The sequence below is a fragment of the Narcine bancroftii genome, chromosome 14 (genome assembly GCF_036971445.1).
Source record: "Narcine bancroftii isolate sNarBan1 chromosome 14, sNarBan1.hap1, whole genome shotgun sequence".
NCBI classification, from domain to species: Eukaryota; Metazoa; Chordata; class Chondrichthyes; order Torpediniformes; family Narcinidae; genus Narcine; species Narcine bancroftii.
The window spans coordinates 57,410,216-57,430,026 of record NC_091482.1 but is presented as its reverse complement, the minus strand read 5'-3'; the positions used below and the strand labels follow the sequence as shown (position 1 = coordinate 57,430,026).

Sequence of the window (19,811 nt, the reverse complement as noted above, 5' to 3'; positions counted from 1 at the left end):
CCTTGACAAGTTGGACTGAAGGGCCTGTTTCCCTTCCTCCCTTGTCCAATACAGAGACTCGAACGCTTGGTCAAGCCAGTGTCTCCCTCCCAAGACAACCAGTGTCTGATTTCTTAGACTGGCCAATATCTCGCCACTCCCTTCTTTCCTGCATCTCCCAGTGCCTCCCCCCTCCCAAATATAAGCCACCCTTTCTATAGATGCCACTGCATTGGCTTGAATATCCTCGTCTCCGCTTTAATCCAGGGACTTGTTTGCCCCACACAAGATCGTATCGCCTCCTCTGGACCAGCCAGTGCCCCCTGTGCAATCCAGTATAACATATGGCCCCACAGAACATCCTCCTAGACAAGTGTGTTCCGTCCACTTTCCAGTGGGGGGGGGGGGGGGTGTCATTGTCTTGTCTGGAGGAGTGAAACCCTGGATTGCACATGGAAGGAGACACTGATCCTTCCTGGGAAGTTTGCCCAGGAAGTGAGAGGCTACTGCACATGAAAGCACACACTGATTTGTCTCAGAAGCAAGCCTCTGGCTTATCCAGGAGGTAGCCAGGTTAAATTTTGAAAACCACTGTTTTTAATGTACCTAATTGACTTGCTATGAACATGATGTCAAAGGAGCCAATTACAAGTTTTCTCAAACAAAATATTTCTGTAACAATTGGGTCTAAAGCAGTGGTTCTCAACCTTCTCTTCCCACTCATAATACCACTTTCAGCCATCCCTTACTCATTGCAGAGCACTTCGGGCATGGGGATTGCTTAAGGTGGAATGAGAGTTTGGGGGCAGTTTAAAAACCACTGTACCTGCCTAAATGTATTTTAAACATTGTATCCACCTCTACCACTTCCTCTGGCAGTCTGTTCCATTTATCCACTCCCCTCTATGTGAAGAAGGTCCCTTTTAAATCTTTCACCTCTCATCTTAACTCTTTGCTTTCTAAGTTTAGATTTTCCTATTGGCTGTGAGGGGTGGGGGAAGGCTATCACTTTTTGTATTCTCTGCCCCTCATAATTTTATTATCCTTTAGAAGCTGTCGCCCTCCCCACCTTCAGCTTCTGAAGCTCCACAGAAAAATTCTATCCAGCCTCGCCTTATGATAAAAGCCTGTCAATCCCAGTGACCTTTTCCTGAAACTTTCCTCCATCCTTTCCAGCTGAATGCTATAATTCTTGTAGCTAGGTGTCCAGAACTTTGCAAGTGTTGTCTCACCAGTGTCTTCTGTACACTTGTGTCATGACATCTCTGCTCCTGCACTCAGTGCCCTGACTGATGAAAGCAAGTGTGTCAAACACCTCTTTCACCACTTTGCCTACTTGTGTCATCAGCAAAAGTGTCGTTGTGCTCCCACGTCTCTCTGTTCTACTGCACTCTCCGGGGGCCCACTATTTGCTGTATCAGTCCTTCTTCCCTGGTTTAACCTATCAAAATGCAAACCACATACTTCTTAAAGTTAAATTATCCCACCTGCCATTCCTTGGCTCATTTTGCCAGTTCAACTCGATCCTGCTTTAATCTTGACTAACCTTCTTCACCATCTAGTATTCTACCAATTTTGGTGTCATCTGCATACTGAACAACCATGTTAATGACATTGCCATCCAAGTTGAGAGAGATAACAAAAAACAATGGACCCTGCATTGATCCCTGTGACGGCCCACTGGACACTGACCTCCAATCCAAGTAACCCTCCACCATCACCTTCTGAATCCTACCATCAAGTTATTTCTGTATCCATTTGATTTTCCCTTGTCCTCACCTACCACCCTACATGCCTCTGCATCCAACACATTATCCTCCTCAATTTTCATCGCCTACAATCCCACCAGCAGATACATCTTCCTTCTCTGCCTTCTGTTACAAACTGTGTGTAACGAGAAGTAATCAGCAATGCACCTGACTGTTTAATTTTCTAGTGTGCGCGGGAGTTTAGGCTGCTACAGACTCACGAATTTTTCTTCTTGGAGGTAAAAAAAAAATCTCCATCCACACGAGCTCCTGGTTCTTTTGTAGGCAAGACTCCAACTGGGTGGCCTCCATGAAGCTTCCAAGACCCCTGGCACTGGACTCTTCCAAGTCACTCTTAAAATGAAGCCGTCTCTCAATCAAAATGAAGCACTTTGCTTCCCAAAAAGACAGTCCTGACACAGGTCAATCTGAAAAGGTCCAGGCACTCACAGAGCTTGCTTTCCCTGAATTTCACAAAAATTGGCTGGCCACAAGAGCTGCTTTCAAAGAGCTATTTCCTCTCCAGCAGTCAGCATGTTCTCCCTTGTAAAATCACAATGTCTGCAAATGTATTGAATTCTGGAATAGACTGACAAGCCCTTGCCTCCAAATGTATTGAATTATCACTGGGCTGTGACTTGTGTTTATACTGTTTTTTTAGTGACTATCCTATTTTACTAAAATGGGAGCTTGTATCTCTTCTGTAGGGACCGCTCCCTCATCCCTTCCCACCAATTGCCCCCTTTGCACCTTCCACTGCAACTGCAGGAAGGGCCACATGCACCCACACATTCTCCCTCACCACTATTTGGGGCCTGTAAACAGTCCATCCAAGCGAAGCAACACTTCACATGAATCTGCATGAGTCGTCTACTGCATCCGTGGGGCCTTCTCTACATCAGAGACATTTGATCGCTTCATTGAGCACCGTTGCTCTGTCAATGATGGGGATCTCCCAGTTGCCAACTATTTCAATTCTGTGCCCCATTTCCATGTTTGTCCATGACCTCCTGCACTAAGGCCAGCCATAAATTGGAGGAGCAAGCATCAGCCAATCTTTTATCTGGGTGCTCTCCAATTGGATGGCATTAACATCGGCCTCTCTGGTTTCTGCTTGCCCACTCCCTGTTCTCACTCTTTCCTATTCTACCTTCTCTTTTGATTCACAGATCCATCCCCTCCCCCTGTTTGCTGGTGTGCCTTCCTTCCCTTATCCACCTCCTGCCTGTGGACTGTGCTCCTCCCCCTATTTTGTTCGAGCACCTGCCGACATTTGAGCCCAAAATGTTAGTTAAGTATCTTGATCTTTGCTATATAAAGTGTGCTGTTCAACTTGCTGAGTTTTTCCAGTATTGTGTTTTCATCTGTATCCATTTGCTCAGTTCAGCCTCTATCCCATACAGGACCCTGTTACAAGTCCACGTTGACAACATCTCATGCCCCTCATCATTCTTCTTGGTCGCCTGTTCAAAAATCTAATTTCCACACACAAACCATACTGACTATCCCAAATCAGTCCTTCCTTTCCAAATGCAAATGGATCTATTCTAGTGATTCTCAACCTTTTTTTCCCATTCATATACCACCTTGTGTCATCCCATGCCACAGGTGCTCAATTTACTTAAAGGGGAGGGGGGGGGGGGGGGGGGAGAGAGGTGGAGAACTCCGGATCTTGTCTGTCAGAAATCTCTCCTATCACTTGACCACAACTCATTAGCTTGTTCATGCAGCCTTTTTAAAATTATGGCACAATATTCACCAGAATTCAGTCTTCCTGTTCAGTGATCATTCTGCCAGAGCTCCTCTGTTCCTTGTGGATTGGACAAGGAAGACCGTCCAAAGTTTTCCAGGTTTGTCCTGGTGTTGAAGGGGAGGAGGGATTGAAAGCAGAAGTAGAAAACCGCCTTGTCGAGGGACTGGACAGGAGGAAGACTTTAGAGCACATCCCGGCGCCAATATTTCCTCCCAGAAAGCCAATATCAGCATTTTTCCTTCTCCAGCCTCCAGCGAGGGCTCCGAGAGCCGGAGTTCCTCTCTTACTCTGAGCACGCTTGCAGCCAGCCAGCCCTCACTGGGTGCGAAGGTGGCGAGGTGACGGGACCCCAGCGAGTCAGGTGGGTGGGAGCAGAGCGCATTCCCTTCCTGAGAAGGCAGAGCCGGGGCGGGGGAAGGCAGGAAATCCGCTCGAACAAGAGAGCCATGGCATAACCAGTCTTCAACTGCCTCTCTTTGCCACGAGTGACCGAGGTGGCTGAGAGAATTAAGGACTCGATTGGTGTGCAGTGCGAGGAGGGCAGGGATCGGGCTGGGACTGCCTGTCTGCCTTGGATAGAGGTGGAACTCCCGGGAGGAGAAGGCTCCCGTTGATCAGCGGCTGCTTCCTGGTAAATATGTTGTCGTTTAACAAGCCTAAGTTTTCTTGGGAGAACTACGATTTTAAAAAAAAAACCAAAAATTCATATTTAACCTTGGGAGCAAATAAAATGTTCCATAAGTGGCTCGAATTGAAACTTCCCCAATCTTAAGGGCTTATTTAGATCGGGTTCTTTATGATCTTGCGTTTCTTTTTATTTTTACTTGCAGATTTTTTGGTCTATATTGTCTATAACCATCCATGATAGACTAAATTGTTTTGGCAGACCATCACAATTTTTATTTCTCACTTCTCCCTTTTGTTGAAGCAGTCATTTGGCTTGAGATCACGTTGTCCAGGTAGTGCAAAACTGAGGGGGTGAGTTTTCCTTTAACATTTGCTTCTGCTTTGAATATAAATCTGTGCGTGCATTGTCGTTCACATTTGTGTAATTCATGGAGAAGAGACTGCAGGTATTTTCCGCAACAGCCAACCGAATCGTGGACTGATGCCACATAGCAGTGGGCAATTCAGCCCATTGTATCTGTGCTGATTCTTGCCAGCTCGCCAATTAATTCCTCTTCCTTTTATCTATCCTGCTATATTTTGAAAGTTGCTACTTTTTGGGTTTCTTTTGTGTCATCTTCTCAAATCCTGTGCGATCTTATCCCTGTCTTCATGCTTCCCAGACTCTCAGGTGCCTACAGGAGTCTGTGGTTATATGTAATGAGTGTGGGATTTCTTTCAATTCCTTTGGCTGCTACTGCTTTCCTGTGTCTACACTGGTGATTCAGCTCCTTGTTCTGGGACTTGCATATAGAACCATAGAACACTACAGCACAGAAAACCCTTTTAGTCTGTGTTGAAACATCATCCTGCTAGTTCCACTGACCTCCACCCATTCCATAACCCTCCTGACATTTCCCATCCATGTGTCTATCCAATTTATTCTTTCAAACTTGAAAGTGAGTCTGCATTTACCATGTCAGGTGGCAGCTCGTTCCACACTCCCACCACTCTGAGTAATGTTCCCCCTAAACCTTTCACCCAAACACCATGTCCTCTTGTATTGATCTCTCCTAATCTAAGTGGAAAGAGTCTACTTGCATTTACTCTGTCTATAGTCTTCATAATTTTGTAAACCTCCATCAAATCTTCCCCTTATTCTCTAATGCTTCAAGGAATAAAGCATTTAAGAATGACTTCGCAAGCTAAAGTGGCAAAATATTTTCTTTGAATATATTGCCATGGGAGTTTTTGAACTGATGGAGATTTGGGCAAGGATTAAGGTGAAAAACCATTACAACAAACATTATAGCAAAATGCTCCAGAGATGTGGAGCGTTGTATTCTGAACAGCATATTTGTTGCATTATCTCTTCAGATAGTAGACCAATTACAAGTAATAGTCTCATGGTAAAATCTGCCATTTTTCTTGGGTCAATTGACCAAATTGTCAAACTTGTAAATAACATACAAGGATTAATGCTATATCATTGATTTTCATCAGTCATACTATGGTCAAAACCTGATTAAAAGTCACCAAACTTTTTTTTGTAGCGAATACAATTTAAGTTGTGATTTAAATCTAGATCTTCTTACCTGCTGGACACTCATTTAACCTAATTTAGGGTTTAAATAGGAATGAACAGATCTTTAGAGGTTCTATCATATGTTGAGCTATTTTCATTAAATATGATGCATTAGCTAGATTGTCTACATAAGTGAAAGATTGCAAGTTGGTTGCAAACACAAAATCCATAGGGTGAAATAACATTGATATTGCAGGTGTAAGCTAATGCCGCTGATGTGGTTTACTTGGTTTAACAATATCAACTCAACACTTTTTTTTACTCCATTCCACTCAGTATCTTCCTCATGTCAATATCGATTTTGCTTCAGCATGATTCTGTTCAAAAATAACCTGCAATATGTTTCCCCCTTCCCTTTCAGAGACAACTGATCCTCCTTTTGCTGGAGGGATGTTATAGGAGACAGTAACAAACTTTTATATCTTGTGACTTGGAGATTTTGTACTTTATTTGGCAGAGTTAAGATAAATATGATGTGCTCTTTATGCAGTGTGAGTTTCTAAATATTTGTTTCTTCCCTGGCACTGACTCAGAATTGCATGTTCCCATTTTGAGTAAACGTGTATGATTTTTGACACAGAAATAAAGGAACAATTCTGTTTATTTAAAAAAAAATGCATACTTACCTCCAGAGTGGTCGTTTACACAGCACTTTTCTTAAGTACTTTTACACTCCCTGTGTTGCCGAGTTTGTCAGAGGGTGAATGTTATATTCATTAGCGCAATTTACACTGCAGTTGCTCTGTAAAAATGTGTAGGGGTCTTGGTGGAAAAAATTACGGGATGGAATTTAGCAAATAAATTCTGTCAGGACATTTTTACACTGCCAATGGAGCAGAAAATTTGTGGAAATTTTCTGCTTCTCAGCAGTTGTATCAGTGCTCATTGTCTTTGTATCCAAAATTGAGTAAGCTTATCCTTGGGCTGGATTTTTCAAAATTGTAAACTGAGTGAAAAAGGACTTGTTCCTTTGGAGTCTTAATATATGATATCACAGAAAACTGTTACAGTTCCTTTCTGGTTTCAAAATCCAGTTGATTATCAGCTGACCTACTCACATAAGATACGACATTTCCTTAAGTCTGCTGTAAGGCAGGCAAAGAGTTGCAGTTAGCATTGCCTTACAGAAAGATAGAGAAGCAAAAGATGAAATTTAAAATAAATATACATAAATATATACAAATACACAGCTTTGTTTGCAGCCACTAATGACAAACTCTGTACAAGATTTTGGCATCTGTTGACATTGAATTAAAAGCATGTTTACTTTCTCATTGCTCCCTTTATTTGCATAGAGGTATGCCTTTGAGGACTTCAAATCAATTCTACTGTTCAATTAGGTTATAACTTCAACATTTTTCTGTCTTTATTTCATTACTTCTGATTGGCTTCCCTGAACAATATCTAGTTTCATTTAACCCACCCTTTTGGGTGAAGGCGTTCCTGGTTTTCGCCCCTCATTATGAGAACATCTTTATTGATTTTTATACTTGGCTGCTCTAATTAAGGCTATACCCTCCTTGTTCTGAATTCACTCCGGAGGACATCTGCTTTATCTCATCTTGTTTTCCTTTCCAATATCAGATTTACATCGCCCATGAACTTTCTGAAAGTGACATTTTTGCAATGGACCTGGTGTTCATATTTTAAGCCATGATATCATTTCGCTGAATCCATTCCAAAGGCAATACAGGTACATAACCTTTTTATCTGGGATGGTCAGGACTGGACACCTGTCATTGTTTGGAATCTTCTGGATTTGGGAATCATTTTAAAACGGTGGTGCCTTTTAAGCAAATGTGATGCTTCAAAATCGCACAAAGTGGGATGTTAAAAGAATTTGGATAAATAAAGACCATAAATTTTTAAAGTAAAACAAAAATAAAACTGGCTCCAGCTGGTGGTGTTGATTTAGAGGGTGGGTAGTGATGGTGAACAGGGAGGAGCTCTTGTAAAGTAACGATCGCACTAATCAGTGATGGCACCCGACGGAGTTGCTCATAAAGCGATAATCGCTCTAATTGGCGATGGTGCGCACCATGCAGGGCCATTATTAGGTGATGATGAAATAAATTATTGATCCGGAGTGCAACGGGATACATGGGAGTTGAGGAAGGGTCATGTTTGGTGCCGAACTCCAACTTTGATGAGCAGATGTCATCTGGAGGTTGTCGGTGTTCAGAATCCCGGATAATGGGTTAGGCACCTGTACCTCTTTTGAAATAGTGTTCAGAACTCAAAATTGAACTCAGTTTGTGGATAGAATGCGGCCTGCACAACAAAATTACCACTTCCTGCCCATTGACTTAATCTTAGTCATGTAAACACAGGTCAAACTCGTAGAACAAACAGATCTAGTTTCATTAGGCTTGGATGAATTCCTCCTCAGACCCCATGGGTCTAAATTCAAAGTGTTAGTTTATCGTGCTACCTTAACCCCTCCCCCTCCCTTTACACCCCCAGATGAAGACTTTTAATTGTTGAAAAACTAGCATGTTCGTGAAATGGGATGAATCATTTACAAACCTGAGCTGATTCCAGCCTAAGCATACGGAGGTTGACTCGGGGTGAATCATTTTCTTGATGTTGGACTGTAATTGCAACGTCAAGTTTAAATGACTGACTTATTCCGTTCAACTACATTTATTATTGTGATAGGCCAAGAGTGAACTTTACCCTTACTACCTATTTTTTTTTAAACCCCAATTTGAAAATAAGAAAACTTTGAACAAAGCAAAGAATAGCAAGTAACATTAAAAGGCAACTCTCCTTAGTGTTCATCTCCTAGGACACCCAGTCATGGATAAGCCTGTCAAATGGACGATGTTAATTTATAAGCTATAGATTTTTTATTTCCAAAACAATGATCAATCGGAAGAAAAGTTTTGGATTTCTGGTCTTTCTCAGGTTTATTTTTCTTTTTTTTTCTCAGGCAGCAGCAAAGCTAGGATTTACCTCGGTTAGTGAAACCACTCGGGGCCTTTTGGCATGTCATCATTGCAAAGTTACATCTTTTACTCTGGTAAGTTTGGTGTCTTTTAATCCATTTGACAAAGTGATGGAAGTCGTCTAGTTTTTAAATACAGTCATTTATCTTGTGGACAGGTTGTGCTTTGTTCAGTTGCTAAATGTTTTCGCATATATCTAAATTGGCCATCCTATTACTCCCACCCCGCCACTCTCGTTTAAACCTTCCCATGTAGCCCTAGTGAACCTCCTGGCAAGGGTATTGTTCCCCTCCAGTTTAGATGTTACCCGTCCATCTTGTACAGATCTGCTTTCGAAGAGGGCCCAATGACCCATACTTCTGAAGCCCTCCCTCCTGTATGAACTGCACTCTCTTCCTCAGTATTTGCCTTGGTAGCATGTGACACTGGTAGTAATCCTGAGATTATAACCCTGGAAGTTCTGGTTTATAACTTGATATATTGCTCCCTGAAATCATTCTGTGGGACCACATCTTCCCCCCCCCCCCACCACATTGATCTCCATATAGACCACAAATTCCAGCTGCTCGTCCTTCCCTTTAGATTTTCCTGTACCCCTGCAGAGACTTCCTTGACCCTGGCACCAGGGAGGGCATACCATCCTGGAGTCTTAGCAACAGAAATGCCTATCTGTGCCCATCACTGCTGAGCCTTGGGGCCAGTTGTGCTGTCATTGACCTGGCTGCTACTGCTACCCTCTGATAGGTCACCCCATCCAACAATATCCAAAGCATTATTATACCTGCCAACAAAGAGAATGGACACATGGCTACAGGTATACTCCGCTTTATGAAAACTAATTATAAACATTCGCTTTTTACGAAAATAGCCTCCAATAGAAGTGAATGGGTGTTGGCTTTGTGCCATTTTGGCTTACCAACTGTTTAATAGAATCGCTCTAGTTTCATAAAGCGGGGTATACCCGTATTCCCTTTTCCTACTGATCTCTGAACTTCCTGCAACCTACATCATGGGTGTGACCATAACTGCAATCAATAGTCCCTTTCACAGTTATTCCGTGTGGGTTAACTGGCTAATTTAGCGGGTCTGGTAATCATGCTGTGTGAAACATCCCAACCTGACAGGGAGAGTTAAATTCATCCAAGCTCTGACACTTGGTGGGGGCAAGTGTCAGAGCCCGGCTGAGTTAACTCACTAATTGCCTTCTGGCGGTGTGAAAGCACAGCTTGCCTTTGTATTATTCCTTCTGGAGGGCCCCCCCCCCCTTATAAAATGCCAGGATGCCAATTAACCAGGTAAATCCTGGTGCTGTGGGAAAAGCTCCTGAGTGTAGCATTCCTGGTATACTTTCCCACTTCCTAGGAAGATTGGCATTGTGAAAAGAGCTTGTGACCCTGTTTTGTAGCACCAGGTTTCAAAGTTTGCATATTGATTGGAATGTCAGGCTTGATAGACATCCATCTGTTAACATGTGACTGTCAAGATCTTTGAATGTGAAGGTACTATTGAGATAATGACTGTAGGAGGTTTGTGTTAAATAATGGGTTATTACAAGTCAATTATTTCTTTGTACAGTAATGTCAAGGTCAGCATTTTAAACATAACATCAGTATTTAATGATTTTAATGCTCAGGTTTCTAACTTCCTGTGCCATTTTTACCTTGTTAATATAAAAGTCTTTGTATTTCTTAGTTAACTAGCTAAGTGGAAATTCTGTTTGAAGACGATAATGCAAGCTTTTATTTGGCTTTCATCACAAGTCATTGGTTCATAAACATTTGGAACATTTTGAACCATAATCATTCTTTGGTAATGTATTTTAGGATTGGAGGTGTTTAATGTAATTCCATTAACGGTCTTGTCTTCTCAAGTGATTTGTGATTTTGGAAATATTTAGCATTCAAGGTATAATTGAAGTGTGTAATTGAAAGGCAGAGTACTTTAGTTTACTGTTTATCATGAAGTCTTGAGTATCGTGAATTGGTTTTGTAATGGAAGGCAATAGGTAATGTTCAAGGGCAATGATAATACTCAAGGATTATATGTGAGACTGGAAGCTGATGAGCACTGTTATGCAGAGTTTAGTGTTGGGATCCTTGCTGTTTCACATAAATATTAATATATAATGGTAATTGAGGAGCGATTGTAAGTTCACAGAGGATCTGAAGATTAGTTAATGTTCATGGTGTGGAGGGTAATCTTCAACGAGAGAATGCTGTTGTTGAGTTGGTAAAATGAGCTGCAAATTGGCAGATAGAATTCACGTCCTGAAAAAAAATGGGCAATTACATTTCTGAGGGCGAATAAGATGAGGATGTACTCAGTGAATGGTCGGATCTTGGGAAATGCTGAGGAACAGGGGGGCATTTTGTACAAATCCCAAGATCCCTAAATGCAGAGCATTGATGGATAAGGTGAGATATCTGGCTTCATTAGTAGGGAAAGAGAATAAAAGAGCAGGTAGATATAGGATAAAATACTAATTCAGACACAGTAGGAGTTCCTCACATTGTGGGAAAGAGGCTTGGGAAAGCTGGACCTGCATTCAGTTTGGAAGAGTGATCCTGAACTGAACTTCATCCCACTGCACTCTGACCTTTCTGCCTGGGTCCACTCACACCCTTGCAAGGCCCAAAGCAAGCTTGAGGAAGGCAGCATCTTTTACCTGCCTTCCAAATTTGCGATTTAATTTCTCCAGTTTTATGTAACTTCATCTTTCTTTTCAATTTGTATATTTTCAATTTCAATTTCAATTTCCAGAACCATAACAGACCCTTTCAGCCCAAGAGCCTCTGCTGCTCGATTACACCCAATTGAATGGTCGGAGGAAACTGGAGCACCCTGGAAGAAACCCATGTAGACACGGGGAGAGCCAGATTCAAACCACTTTTGCTGGCACTGTAGCATTATTGTGGTAACCTCTATGCTGACCATGCTGCCCATCTTTCTGTCTGTATAATCTGGCTTGCTGCGCAAGCCACACAACCTTGCCACTTGCCTCATACACACAAGGAAACTCATTGTGCTTGTAACTGCCCTCAATAATCCATTTGGATTCAGGATGGGCTCTATCAAGTCTTCCCTTCCTCCACCTTCTCTGATTCTGAAAACTTGTTTTTCCCTTCTTTCTCAAACAAAAGGTGCTGGAGCTGAAACATTGACTAATTCTCTTTTTAGTAATGCCATTTGACGTGCTGAGCGTTTCTACCACTTTTTGTTTTTGTGATAGATAGGATGTGATCATATTGGATAGGATGTGATCATATTGGATAGGATGTGATCATATTGGATAGGATGTGATCGTATTGGATAGGGTGCAGAGATCATTCACCAGCACATTGTCTGAGATGGAACATTTCAGGAATGAACTAAGAACATCACGGCACAGAACAGGCCCTTTGGCCCTCAATGTTGTGCCGACCTATATATTTCTACTAAAAAAATGAAACCCTTCCGACCTCATTTTTTCTTTCATCCATGTGCTTGTCCAAGAGTCTTAAATAACCCTAATATTTCGGCCTCCACCACCACCCCTGACAAGGTGTTTCAGGCACCCACATTCTCTCGGGGTGTTTTGGGGGGGGGGGGGTGGTGGAGAAGGAAGAGAAAGTCATCCGTAAACTTCACTTTGTACTGATGCCCTCTAGTGTTTGCTGCTCCCAGCCTGGGGAAAAAATGCTATGAAGAGAGACTGGATAGGCTGTTAGTTTTCATTACTGTGAAGAGTATTGATGGGTGACCTGACCGAAGAATTCATAGTTATGAGGAGCATAGATAGGGAAGATATTAACAAATTTTCCCCCTCAGCAGTGGTGTCTACAATCAGAGACATCAGTTCAGATGTGATTTGTGAAACGAAGTTTTAATCCAAAGGATGGTGCTTATCTTCAACAAAATGCCTGAGGCATGGTGGTGAAAGGGATTCTCACAACATTTTGAAGTATCATAAATGCTGTGGTATGGAAGGCTGAGAGTTGAGTGCAAGAAAATTGGATTACTGTAGTTTAAATGGGTATTTGGAGGTTGGCATGAACATTGGGACAAAGAACCTGTGACTGTTCTCTGAGAATTTGTAATTCTATGAAGACCAGCTGCAGTTTGCTTGCTTGATGATATTCCCATAAAGCTAACAGATAGAAATAATTTAAATGTAAAAACATTAAAACTAATGAAATATAGTAAATAACAAATTCATAAAAACACTATTCTTGTTGCGTGAATTTTCCATTTGGCTGTGTTGATATTGTTTTCAGACTTCAATTAATCCTTGAATTTCAGTGCATTGTGAGGCCATTGCTGTATCTAATGGGAACGAGGCCATTTACACAGTGTATAACATAGAAAATGTGCATATGTTATCAGTAATATAGTTTGCATCTATTTACAACTCGGTAGAAGCTGATTCCAGCCTTTGAAACCTGTTCCTCCCAATTAACCTATCAACCCTGTTTTAAAAAATAAAAAACAATTATGAAAGGCATAGTTAAGATAGAGATAGTTAAGTTGTTTCTGTTGGTGGGCAAGACCAAAACTTGGAGACATAGCCTCAAGATCCAGTGTAGTAGATTTAAGACTGAGATGAGGAGGAGCTGCTTTTCCTAGAGGGTCGTGAATCCGTATCCATTGAAGCAGTGGAGTCAACCTCAGTAAATATATTTAAGACACGGTTGGATTTATTTTTACATAGTAAAGGAATTAAAGAATCTGGGAAAAAGGCAGGTAAGTGGAGAGAAGCTATTATCAGATCAGCCATGTTCTCATTGAATGGTGGAGCAGGTTTGATGGGCCGGATAGGACTTTTGAGAAGGTCCCACATGGCAGGGTGGTGTGGAAAGGTATATCACATGGAATCAAGGGTGAGCTGGCCAATTGAATGGAAAATTGGCTTGGTGATCAGAGAAAAGGGTGGGAGTGGAGGGTTGATAAGTGCTGCAAGGGTTGGTAGTGGGTTCACTGGTGATTCAATAAATTATGGACAACAAAGTTGGAGAAGGTTGTCCAACAGGATCTATATCAACTTGGAAAGTGGGCCAAGGTGTGGTGGATGGAATTTAACTTGGACAAGTGAGAAGTGAAACATTTTGGGGTGTTAAACCAGACCAAGGCATACACAGTGAATGGCAGAAGCAGGGGAATGTTGCTCTTATTTAATATGTTCTCATTTTTGGACGGTGGGAAGAAACTAGAGCACCCAAGGAAGATCCATGCAGACATGGGAAGAATGTTCAAACTCCTTACAGACAGTGCAGGGTTTGAACCCGAGTCACTACTGCTGTAATAACATTGCGCTAACCATACTGTCCAGTGTAAACTGTTAAGAGATCATTTACGACTTGTTCACAATTCTTCACGGTTTTGTAAGTTTATTTTTCTTCAATGACATGCTGATCAATTTGTGTTGTCTTGGAAATTTGAAGCTCTGCTGTGAGCGACGTTTTACAAGGTTAGGTCTAGCCTTTGACTGTTTAACTTTGAGTCATGATAGCTCAATCCTACATGAGTTTCTATTTATAAGTTGAAGTTGGTACTGTTGGGTATATCTAAGGACTTGAGCTGGAAGCAGGATAAGTGAAAGTCTCATCAGTTTATCACAGGTGAGATTGCTTTTGAGGCAGAGACCATGTAATAGAAATGTTTATCAAGGATCGAGGTGAAGAAACTGTTTTCATTGTCAGTAGGAATAAGATCCAGAGGGCACATGATAAGATAATTGCCAAAAAGACCAAGTGTAATGTGGGGAATAAGTCTTCTCCATGCAGAAGGTAATCATGGTTTGGAATTTGTTTCCTGGATAGAAAATGGATTATTTAAATTGTTCCTTTCAGAAGGAAGTTGGATGGATAAATAAGAGAGATAAAACTGCTGCACTCCAAGAAAAGTGAAGGAAAATTAAAGTAACTGGATTTCTCGCAGGAAGTTAGAAAGGACTCCCAAGGGTCCAATGGCTTCCTGTGTTAGAATGATCAAGTGTTAATACCAAGAACCTCAAGTTAAACTTCAAGTGTGCTCCCAAGTTCTTTTTATCGTACTTTATGACTTCATAGTACATAATTTTCAATCTTATTTATTTTTTAATATATTTTGGACTCTTTTTCTATTCTATGAATAAACCACTAAGTTCTTGAAGTTGTATTTCTGATCTCTCTCCAACCTGCCCCACACCTTGATACCACCATTTGATAGAAGCCTTGTGTTCATCTACTTTTTCTTCTTTTGAGCATATGGTTTAGAACAGATATAAAATGGCTGATGTGTTTAAGATGCCTACTTGATTCATTTTAAAATAATTCTGTGACAGATTTTGTTAGCAATGTGGTAAAGTTCCAAGCTCTTATTACATCATTTTCCCTTGAGCAACATTTTATTGTTATTGCTGATAAAACTGCATTATGTACATTTTTTCTGCTTCTTCATTTCTATAATACAAGATTTGTTTACACAAGATGTGAAGGAAACACAGTCTCCAGATGTTGTACATCACAGCAGCTTAATTATGATTTCAAGCTCTTTTTAAACTTCATCACGAAGAATCATAATTTTTGTAGTTGTTTTCTGATCTTAATGATATTCATTAGTATGTGCTGCTTCCTAACAGTTTTTTGGATTTTCCTATTGGCTCTGATGAAAGCTGTCTCATTACATGCCTTTTTCAGAACTGAGACCATAACCATATAACCATTTACGGAGCCATGTTGGCCTTTCGTGTCCTCACCGGTTCACTGATTTTGTGCGCCCTCTTCAGGCAATGGTCCCGGTCATTCAATGGAAGTTGAAATAAATTGGAAAATCCATGAGAACAAAACCCACTTGGAAATCGTTATAACCATGAGAGACATTGCAGTGTGGATTCCTTCTTTAATTGGAGAAGGCATTGTAATTGTTTTTCACAGACGAGATCCTTTGCTTCAAATGTAATGTTAGAAAAATTGTGCAGAATTACAGATTCAGCCCAATGCCTACCCTTACCCCATCACTTCTCTCGCCCCCCCCCCCAACTCCTGCTCTTCACACAACCAAGCTGTTGTATGATTTCCCTGAGGTTACAAATGAACATGAGGCCTCATTTCTCCAAATATTCCTTGCAGCAGAGTGGCAAATCGTAAAACCCTTTGTTTTCATAACATGCTGCTGTTGGAGGTCTTTGAATTGTTTTTAAATTTCTCAAATAATTACTTAAAAGCAGTTCCAATGGATTTAAATAAATATTTAAAATATCTTAACCAAAATTAAAGTATAAAGTAAAATCGAGGAAATTCACAACCATCTTAGCTGCACTTTGATTGAAAGTTAGCAACACCATTCAAAATGATGGGGTTGTGCTCTGCAGATCTTGTGATGTTGAGGAGTCCATTACAGAATGCATCTAGTGCCTCAGCTCAAAGCATTTTTGTTGGATCTACTTGAACACTGCTTTGTCCGCAAGATAGGATATGCTGATATTGGATCCCCAGCTTGTCTCTTCTGCAATGCACAGAAATTAGTTGACCAACAAAGAGGAAGCTCTCCATGGAACTTTAAGCAAGAGCGATACCTGTTTTAGCCTTCTACATTAAGTGATGAAAGATGTTATTAACTGTGCCTTCTGTTGGCATTCACTCACCAATAAGCAGCTCTTCATTGCTCCATTTAGCTTCCCTCAGGATGACGAGGCTCCACATCTAGTTTGGATCTTTGTCCAATCATGGACCAAAGATCTATAGTACAGTTTGAAGGTGGAGAATTAGTGACTGTCTTTGATATCAAGATAGCATTTGACCAGATGTGGGAATCGAGGGATTCTGGTAAAGCTGATGGGCATTAAAGGGGAAACACTCCAAGGATTGAAATTGTATCTTGCAAACAGAAGTTGTTTTTCATTTTCTCATGTACAAAATGGAGTGGAGTTGCTTGCCAAGAGCATCTCCTAAACCAGCAATCCTTGGTAGCAAGACAAGGGCATTAGGGACATTATGCACAGGTTCTCCTCCAAAGTGTAGGTTATCCTGCTGTTAAATATATTTCTACACTGGAGTTCCTTATTCAACTGCTTTGTCTCTCAACAACTTCTACAGAAGCACTGTCAAAAAATGATTTCCAGGATACATTGCAGTGTGGTACAGGATCTACTCAGTTCAGGTTTGGAAGAAGCTGCAGCTGGTAGTGAATGTAGCTTGGAACATATCACAGACTTCCATCCCCACTGTGGACTCCATTTAACAATCGGAGAGCAGGCTTAAGAGTGTTGAAGAATGCACCAACAGGCTTGAAGAACATTTGTCAGCCGCAGTCATCAATCATTTGAATGACCATCATAGCGGTGCTGGCCCTGTGCTTTTCAGCATCCTGGCTGGCTGCATCACCGTGTGATACAGTGGCGGTAGTGTAGACCATTGGATTGGAGGTCGATGTGACCTACCAGGATCATAGTTTGAAGAGGGCTTGCAAAATCGTTAAGGACCCCAACCACCCCGCACATGACATCTTCCAGCTACTCCCAATATTCGGGAAATAGATAAGAGCCAAATCACCAGGCTGTGAAACAGCTTCTTCTCACTGGGAGTGAGACTACTGAATGACTGAATTGATCATGTTGCTCATATAATCCCTCAAATAATCTAGTATTATTTAACAATGTTTATTTGTTTTTATTATGTACTGTATATAAATCGCTTGTAAACATGTGTGGTATGTCTATACCACTGGCCTCCGTGACAGAGGTGCACCAAAGAAGAGGTACAAGGACTGCCTAAAGATATCTCTTGGTGCCTGCCACATTGACCACCGCCAGTGGGCTGATATCGCCTCCAACCGTGCATCTTGGCGCCTCACAGTTCGGCGGGCAGCAACCTCCTTTGAAGAAGACTGCAGAGCCCACCTCACTGACAAAAGACAAAGGAGGAAAAACCTAACACCCAACCCCAACCAACCAATTTTCCCTTGCAACTGCTGCAACCGTGTCTGCCTGTCCAGCATCGGACTTGTCAGCCACAAACGAGCCTGCAGCTGACGTGGACATTACCCCTCCATAAATCTTTGTCCGTGAAGCCAAGCCAAAGAAAAAAGAAATACACTTGTATAATTGTTGATACGTGTAAAAGTCAACCACCCCCCCTATTTTTTGGCCCCGAATCAGGAGTTTTGAATTACCATGTAAAGGTCAACACCCCCCCCACCCCTTATTTTTGGCCCGAATGCCCGCCCATCCGAGCTCCTGATACCCTGACCGTGGACTCTCTCCCTGGCCACTCACACACGGGAGATCCCAACACCCCAGCCGCCCACACATCTGAGCTCTGACCGCGGATCCTCACTCTGGCCACCCGTCCATCCAAACTCCTGATGCCCCAGCTGCCCGTCCATCAAAACTTTGACAGCCAAGCTACCTGCTCACCAAAGCTCCTGCCACCCAACAGCACCCCCTCGCCTGAGCCGCCTGTCCACCTGAACTCATGATGCGCCAAACGCAGACTCGTCACCTGCTCCCAGCCTTCGAGCTCCCGATGCCTTGAGCAATGCAGGTACTTATTGAGGTCAAAAGTTTGACCCATGCAAAAGTCAACCCACCCCCCCTGTTTTCATTTGGCCCAAAAAAGTGGTCCAAAACATTTGACAGTTACTCTAGTATAAATGGCATATGTGTTTGCATGTTTTTACGCTGAGGACTGACTGAAGAATGCTTTTGCAACCTGTTGTACTTGTCAATTGTATGATAATAATAAACTTAAACATGAACTTGCTTAGTGCTCATCAATCTTGCTTTTCATTGCAACCCCATATTGTGCTGGGTGTACGATTGTCAGAGATAACATGATTGTTCGTAGAAGAAGCTTTCTCACTGTGCTAGATGTTTTGTGACCAATAAATGTAAACAAACTTTATGGGAGTGGATGGAGGAGCTGATTCACCACCACTTGCTCATGGAAATCAGGAATGGACAACAGTGACTCTTTTCTGGTTCTTTAGACTTGCTCTAACAAGGCCAAACTAATATACCTGCATTAAGAATAAACAGTTAAAAGACAAAAATACTATTCTGTACTTGCACTGAACAAACTTCACTTGCATGAATATATCAGCCTTAAAGCATTTAACTTTATTTTCAGTCACATTCTTCGAAAACTTTTCACTGTCGCTGCATTCGCAGGTTGATCCCCCTCCACAGAGCCACCCAAAACACAAACATTGTGGATAGTTAAACCCACTCCCACCCACGCACCCCCCCCCCCCTCATGTTTATAGTTAAAGCCTCTGACCAGGGCGACTCTTATTAAGTAGGGATAAGGAAAGACTTTAAAAGATTCACCCCAATAGCGAGCAACATCAACCATCTCTTCATCCTGGGCAACTTTATTCAAACAACTGCCATGAGCAAAGCACGACCAAGGCACTCTGCTGGCCGAATATTTGCTCCAAACTTCACCAAGTGTTTCTCTTTAGAGTATAGAACAGACTTGATGAGCCTAGTGACCTGTTTCTGTTCTTTGTCTTGTGATCTTGTGAAAATTTACTTTTACAATTTTAAACATGCATTTTTTCTCATTACTTTATTGATATTTATGTACATTTTTAAAAATATATATATTTTCCATTTTTTTCACTGGTTGCTTGAATTTTGGATTACAGGGGTTTTATTGTATTTGACAGATTTTATTTTTTGCAGGCCAGATTTATGATTCAAAATTTTTTTTAAAAACTAGGCCAAAAGGTGGAGAAAAATATTGAATGAGATACTCCGGCTAGGAGTTTTTCTGCTCCATATTTCTCAGGATTTATTGTTGAATAATTATTAAAAACCATTTTGTAGTTCATTACTGTAACTTGGCTCTCCTTCCTGAAGTAAGTTAGTGCACTAAATGGTGTAATTTAATGTGCGTGTTACTGCCGTTGCCTTTTTAGAAAAATCTGTCAAAGTACACAGCGCGTTCTTCGGCAAATTTTCAAGAAAACCTCTTTAAAAGTTCAGCAGACGGTACAATGCTAGGAAGTGGATGATTAGATAGTCATCGCCCTATCATGTGATGTTGCTATTATAAGAAACTTAGTGAATACAATCCTTTTTTTTCAAGCATTGTCTTGATCTGACTCCCTGCAAATTTTGGATTTTTAAAAATAAACTGTTTTGACTATGGGTAGAAATGCTTTGAGGAGATGATCCATACAAAGTTTGAGGCTAACTGTAACAGGCAGAAATAAACATCCTAGCATCAGTGCAC

At 41.5% G+C, this 19,811-nt stretch overlaps 1 protein-coding gene across 4 annotated transcripts in view; it reads left to right on the top strand.

Moving 5' to 3' along the window:
* Positions 1-19,811, top strand: part of atp8b4 (ATPase phospholipid transporting 8B4) — a 232,260-nt gene that overhangs the window by 30,667 nt on the left and 181,782 nt on the right. For 3 of the 4 annotated variants that reach the window (XM_069910766.1, XM_069910763.1, XM_069910768.1), the window contains exon 2: positions 8,604-8,693. The gene's annotated coding sequence lies outside the window, so the exon portion shown is untranslated. Of the gene's footprint in view, positions 1-3,696; positions 4,112-8,603; positions 8,694-19,811 lie in introns of those variants that run through there. The other variant, XM_069910765.1, reaches the window with a different exon arrangement.